This window comes from Clupea harengus, chromosome 18 (genome assembly GCF_900700415.2).
Source record: "Clupea harengus chromosome 18, Ch_v2.0.2, whole genome shotgun sequence".
Classification (NCBI taxonomy): domain Eukaryota; kingdom Metazoa; phylum Chordata; class Actinopteri; order Clupeiformes; family Clupeidae; genus Clupea; species Clupea harengus.
Window position 1 is genome coordinate 16,332,969 of NC_045169.1, and position 7,500 is coordinate 16,340,468.

The 7,500-nt window shown below is 44.4% G+C and overlaps 1 protein-coding gene across 2 annotated transcripts in view; it reads right to left on the reverse strand.

The window, feature by feature from the left end:
* focad (focadhesin) overlaps positions 1 to 7,500 on the reverse strand; it is a 125,678-nt gene that overhangs the window by 43,594 nt on the left and 74,584 nt on the right. The window lies entirely within an intron of this gene.

The following is a 7,500-nucleotide window of genomic DNA, read 5'->3' on the forward strand; positions in this document are numbered from 1 at the left end:
GAGAGGGAGAGAAAGAGAGAGAGAGAGAGAGAAAAGAGAGAAGGTTTGAGTGGGAGAGAGAGAGAGAGAGAGAGAGAGAAAGTGGAAGAGGGAGAGAAAGTGGAAGATTGAAGAGGGAGAGATAGAGAGAACGTGGTAGAGGGAGAGAGAAAGTGGCAAAGGGAGAGAGAGGGAGGGAGAAAGAGAAGGTGGGAGAGAGAGAGAGGGAGATAGAGAGGGAGAGAAAAGGTGGGAGAGGGAGAGAGAGAGAAGGCTTGAGAGGGAGAGAGAAAGTGAGGTAGAGAGAGGTTTTAGAGGGAGAGAGAGAGAGAAAGCTTGAGAGGGAGAGAGAAGGTGAGGTAGAGAGAGAGGTTTTAGAGGGAGAGAGAGAGAAGGCGATAACAGAGTGAGCATAAAGGAAGAGAGGGGGAGTTATCCATTGGCTTTATCTAATCAAAAGCGAACCCTGAAATTCTGAATGCATCAGACCAGCACTGCTTCCAAAACACTGGAATTCAACTAAATCACCAAGGAACAATGGAGAAACCAAACTACCAGTCAAAGCAGGATGAACCTCTATCTGGCCCTAAAAAAAAGTATTTGCGCTCTGTCACGAAGCAGAGTCCAATCCTGACCAAGTACAGGATTGGCCTCTGTGAGCACAACATTGCAGTGGAAACAGGTAGACACAGAGAACCCTGGCTCTCACACACACACACACACACACACACACACACACACACACACACACACACACACACACACACAGTGAAACAACCTTGCAGTGGAAACAGGGAAAGCTGGCTGCCCAAAGAGGACAGAACATGTGGTCACTGCCAGACAGGGAAGGCTGAGAGAGAGGAACACTTTCTTCTTCACTGTGAGAAGTATACAGAAATAAGACAAACCTTTTTCTGTAATTTCATACTTTGACCACTTTGACATTTTTTTTACAAATGGCTTTCCTTCAGGAGAGGGACCTTCTGCTAGCCTGGATACCAGACCGAACTTAGCCCCGCCCACACATTTTTTGGTTGGGAAGTTCGGTCTGGCATTACTCCATTGAGGAGAAATTATCTGCGGCTCGATATCGGCCGTACCAATCAAATTGTTAAGGCGGGCTTTATACGATGATGGACAGATGATCAACAGTAACGTAACCAACCACGTCACCAACACACGAGTTGAATTCGTTTTCAACAAACATGGCTGCCGCTGGAGAGCTGAAATGTATAGATTCAAGTCCATTTAGACATTGACAGTGCATTCATTTTGAAAGAGGAACAGAGAAACGCGATTAAGGCATTTGTCAATCGAAAAGATGTTTTTGCCTTCCTTCCTACGGGATCCGGTAAAAGTGTAATGTATCAGCTGCCCCTGGTCACATACTACGTTGTTCTGATTGGTTGTAGGTAACCAATTGAGCGAAGAGGCATTTTTTCTCCTGGTTCGGTTGAAACACGCCCCATAATCACAGCCCAATGGAGCGATATCAGACTCATATTCTGACTAGAATTATGAGTATGACATCGTCAGGCTAACCTTCTGCAGCTTTGGGAGTGAAATATTTTTCAAACGTGTCATATCTATGCCCACTGTAAGTATCTATAGTATCTATGCCCACTGTAAGTATATATAGTATCTATGCCCACTGTAAGTATCTATAGTATCTATGCCCACTGTAAGTATCTATAGTATCTATGCCCACTGTAAGTATATATAGTATCTATGCCCACTGTAAGCATCTATAGTATCTATGCCCACTGTAAGTATCTATAGCAGGGGTCTTCAACCGGGGGTCCGCGACCCCCAGGGGGTCCGCGGAGGTACTGCAGGGCGTCCGCCAAATTATTTCATCTGAAGCATTTTACCCTCTTCCAAAAATTAAAAACGTCCAATAGGCTACATAAACATAAACAGATCGTAACAATTGCTTTCTATTCGTTTATAAAATAATACATAGGCTACCCATGAATCTTCACGCGATCATTTGATTACCATGGCAACATATGCACTTTTAGCTACATTTAGCTATCTGGTGCCAAAACACATTACCTGCCATAACCATACAATTTAAAAGTTTTGTAATTTCTCGGAACAAAAGCTCCACGTCATACAGCACTGATGGCGGTTCAGATGATCTACCTTCAGAGGATGCCAACATGCCTTAATACCCAAAAATGCAAACTGGAGAAAACACGTAAATATTCAAATAATTATCTGAAGTTTGGCTTCACCTACAAAGAGACCGATGGTGGCGAACTACCAGTGTGCGTGGTTTGCTCTTCCGTGCTATCAAACGAAAGTATGAAGCCATCAAAGCTGCAACGACACTTAGACTTAGAGACAACCCATGCTCACTTGAAAGAAACAAACATTTAATATTTCCCGTTTAAAATCTTTTGAGGGCCAGCAGACAATCAGCCACATTTGGCGAGCTAGCTTTAAACCCCTCTTATCAAGTTGCATTACGTGTCGCTCAGACCAAAACGCCATACATAATTGCGGAAAGTTTAATATCGCCAGCAGCTAGTAATATGTGAAAAACGATGTTTGGGAAGGAGGAGTACGTAAAAAAAACTAAAAGCATCCCTTTGCTTTTTTTCCCTTTCAATTGATGAATTGCCAGCTGATGTAAGGGCACAACTAGTCGCGAAACTCCCGAAAGCAGATTATTTTGCACTACAATTAGATGAATCCACAGACGTGTCAAACGACCCTCAGCTTTTAGCGTTTATGGACCAAAATGAGATGCAGCAGGAATTTATATTCTGTAAGCAGCTGCATGGACGTACAAAAAAGTTCAGAGATTTTCAAAGTGATCGACAATTTTTTCCGTGAACATGATATACCCTGGCCAAAATGTGTCGCGATGTGCACAGACGGTGCAAGAGCCATGTGTAATGCACTGAATGCTTCATAGGGAGAATCTTTTTTGCGAAAGACATGAGTGATGAATTGTCAAACGTCAGGCCTCTCACTAGGTATGAGATATTTCATCCATACTTAAGCTTCTCAAGCTACTAAATTCTTTGTCCCCCCCCCCCCCCATTGAATACAGAGTAATGGCTAACTGTAAGAGAGAATTTTTTTTATAAAATTATAAACAGAATACATTGAAACGAGTTGTGTGTTAGAAATTATGTATCATTATGTTCAAACATGTGTAGGGGAGTGTGTTTGTGTGTGTGTGTGTGTGTGTGTGTGTGACTGACACTTAGTTCCAGATAAAATATATGAATATCAGGCCTAAATTTGGGGCGGCGGGGGTGGGGGTCCCTGCTCAGTGTCTCTCTCAGCCAAGGGGTCCTTGGGCTGAAAAAGGTTGAAGACCCCTGATCTATAGTATCTATGCCCACTGTAAGCATCTATAGTATCTATGCCCACTGTAAGTATCTATAGTATCTATGCCCACTGTAAGTATCTATAGTATCTATGCCCACTGTAAGCATCTATAGTATCTATGCCCACTCTAAGTATCTATAGTATCTATGCCCACTGTAAGTCTACACATAGACATTCTGTGTTGTTTGGATTCCTTATGACTGCTTTACAACTGTACAAGTGCCCTATTTGAGTTATAGAGAGAGAGTGAAAGAGAGAGAAAGAGTGAGAGACCGAAAGAGTGAGAGAAAAAGAGAGAGTGTGAGAGAGGTAGAAAGAGAGAGTGAGAGAGGTAGAAAGAGAGAGAAAGAGAGAGTGAGAGACCAAAAGTGTGAAAGAGAGAGAGCGAGAAGGAGAGAGTGTGAGAGAGCTAGAAAGAGAGAGAGAAAGAGAGAGCGAGAGAGTGAGAGAAAGAGAGAGCGAGAGACCGAAAGAGTGAGAGAGAGAGAGAGAAAATGAGAGAGTGTGAGAGAGGTAGAAAGAGAGAGAGAAAGAGAGAGTGAGAGACCGAAAGTGTGAAAGAGAGAGAGCGAGAAAGAGAAACGTTGCCTCTGGATCAGCCTCTCATTTACAAGAAACCGGCGGATTGGGTCACTGAATCCGCAACCTTTTGAATCCGGTCTCCAGAGTGGGTAGATTCGAACCTGCCAGCGGATCCGTGTTCGTGTAAACGCCCGATCCGCGCACTTCCTAACCCGATGACGTTATTGCCCCACTTGAACGCCTCGCAACCTCAGCCTGAACCCTTATTAACCCTGCGTCACTTCATAACAGCAACAACATAAACTAAATCGATGTTGAAGAAGCTGGTTAGGAAAGGGATGACATTAACAAGCCACACTTTAATCTATCACTGTTTAATATATTTGTATCAGACCATTGTTCAAAAAGTTTTTTAAAAGTGTCAGCAATAGCCTATATGAGCAAATCTGAAGTGAAAAGATTTTTATTATAGACGGAAGTTTCAAAATGGTAACTTAACACAAACGAGGGTTATGGCGAAGTGCGCGATTCTAACTAGTCCTGTTTGAGTGCTGTGGTAACAGTGATTTCAGGTGGTCGAGAAGTCGTTCAGCAATCGGAAGATTGCTAGTTGGATCTCGACTTCTGTCTTCTGTCACTTTATGCGCATGCTCCATGACGTCTTTACAGCAGATTCAACCACTCCTCTACGCTCCAGCGTTTCCGTGTAAACGCAGATTTTTCTTGACACGGCTCCGTGTGAACGCGAAAAAAAAGGTACCGGATCCAAAAAAAAATCCGGATTCAGGCAATCCAGGCTCCGTGTAAACGTAGCCTAAGTAAGAGACACACACACACACACTTCCTGGCCAGGATCCAGTCTCTGTGAAGGTGTGAAGGTGAAACACACACAAGCATTCCACAGAGATTCTTCACAGACTGATGTGTATGATGGCGCTAATTTTGTGCCTGGTAGACCATGGCCATATCTAACCCTTCATGCATGTCATTATCCTGCATAACGCACTGCTATGCTACCAATTTATTTTGCAATGTTTGATCTAACTTCAACAAACAGTTGTCTGTCTTTGAGAAAAGAAAGTTGAGGATTATTCAGATAATTACTGGCAATTACAATTATTGATAATTACTGTGTGATGTCTGAATCTTCTCCCGTCACTTTTCATTTCTCCATCCCGTCACAGATAATAGAGGAAGAAAATAATCCAGATCGCGGTAGCAACACGGACACAACGCGAAGGTGTGTGTGTGTGTGTGTGTGTGTGTAAGTGGGGTGAAACACTGAACTATGAAACTATGAAAAACAGCTCCACACACAAGGGAGATCTTCATCTGGAACAGAGAGGAGGTTCCATGCCCAGGAGCGCTTGGAGCTTAAACTCATCAGGACAACGTCAAGTCCATTCAAGCAGCTTCACCATGAGCAATCAAGATGGCTGCCCGACCAATCATCACGTCTCCTGAACAGGGTGTGTGGGTTTGTGTGTGTGTGTGTGTGTGTGGGTGAGCGCTTGTCATCACATCTCCTTCTGAAGAAGGGGTGTGTTTGTACGTGTGTGTGTGTGTACATGTCATCACATCTCCTTCTAAAGAGGGAGGGTGTGTGTGTGTGTGTGTGTGTGTGTGTGTGTGTGTGTGTGTGTGTGTGTGTGAGATAGAGAGTTCGCTGGAGGCAAAGGCATCTCCTTCCTTTCAAAGTGGGACTTCAAACGTCCGACTGTGCTTCCTCAGATGACTCTCTGAGCCTCCGCATCACAGAGACAGGAAAGGGGAAAATATGGGCTGTGTGTGTGTGTGTGTGTGTGTGTGTGTGAAAGGGGGAAATATAGGCTCAATGCTGTGTGTGTGAGTGTGTGTGTGTGTGTGAAAGGGGGAAATAAAGGCTCAATGCTGTGTGTGTGTGTGTGTGTGTGTGTGAAGGGGAAATATGGTCTCAATGCCTCAGCTGATGATTGGATTCAGTTAATTTATGCTGTTGCCTATGACATGACTGGCTCAATGAGGCTAACACACACACACACACACACACACACACATACATATACACACAGACATATACACACAGACACACACACATACACAGACACACCCACACACACAGACGCAGACGCACACCTACACACACACACACACACACACGCACGCACACACGATTGGTTTAATGAGACTTGATAGTAGATACTCATCTCTACTCTTGTGAAAGCAGAAGGTTACTAAAGAAACCACCCTTCATGTCTGCAACTTTGAACAACAAATTCACTAAAGCAGCTTGACATTTCCATACATGACAAGAAACAAACAGCTAAGGCTCTAAGGCTAAGATCTAAAACATGTGTGTGCATACACAGCAACACACACACACATATATACACACACACACACAGCAACACAAACACACACAGACATTATTCGAGCAACAAACAACATAGCCTCTCAAGTCTGCCTTCTCTTTATATTGCACACACACACACACACACACACACACACACACACACACACACACACACACACACACACACACACACACACACACACACACACACACACACACACACACACACACACACACACACACACACACACACACACACACGCTCCGCCTCTTGCAGACAAAACAAAGAGGTCAAGAGACGCTTTTAGCAGCGAGAAACAAGTCTATTGGTATTTCTGTGTGCTTGCGTATGTGTGTGTGTATGTGTGTTATGTGTGTGTGTGTACGTGTGTGTGTATGAATGTATGAATATCTGTATGTGTATGAATGTGTTTGTGTGAATGTCTGTATATATGTGTGTGTGTGTGTGTGTGTGTGTGTGTGTGTGTGTGTGTGTATGTGTCTACGCTGACAGAAGGATAACCACAGGTCCTGTTAAACATCATTCACCATCATAATCGGAAGAGCATTACGCCACTGTCTGCTTCAACTACCACCTGTCAGTCACACACACACACACACACACACACACACACACACACACACACACACAAAGAGACCACAGAGATGGCACCATTATCTGCCTCAACTATGGTCTGTCACTCAGAGCTCAAACGCACACACCCTCCCCACCTTCTCCCCACTAATCCATCTCTCTCTCTGGTGTGTCTGTATCTGCATGTGTGAGTGTGTGTGTGTGTGTGTGTGTGTGTGTGCGCATGTGTGTCTGTGTGTGTATGTGTGTGTGTGTGTATCCATTCATCTCCCTGTGTTAGGCAGACAGGCGGGTCATTACCTGTCCTCTGGGCCAGACAATGGCCAACAGACCGTCTGTCTCCTCTCTGACCTTCCTCCTGTCCCATACACACCAACGGCAAGTTCAAACACACCACCCGAGTCCAGAGGTGTGAGTGAGTGTGTGTGTGTGTGTGTGTGTGTGTGTGTGTGTGTGTGCATGTGTGCCTGTGTGTTTGAGTATCTGTGTGTGTGCATGTGTGCCTGTGTGTTTGAGTGTGTGTGTGTGTGCATGCGTGTGTGCTTGAGTCAGTGAGTGTGTGTGTGCATGCGAGTGTGCATGTGTGCCTGTATGTTTGAGTGTGTGTGTGTGTGTTTGCATGCGTGTGTGCTTGAGTCAGTGAGTGTGTGTGTTTTTCAGTGAGGGATCGCTCGAGGGAGCTTTTGTTTTATTTCTGTTTCATTTCTTTTTTGGTCACTGCATAATT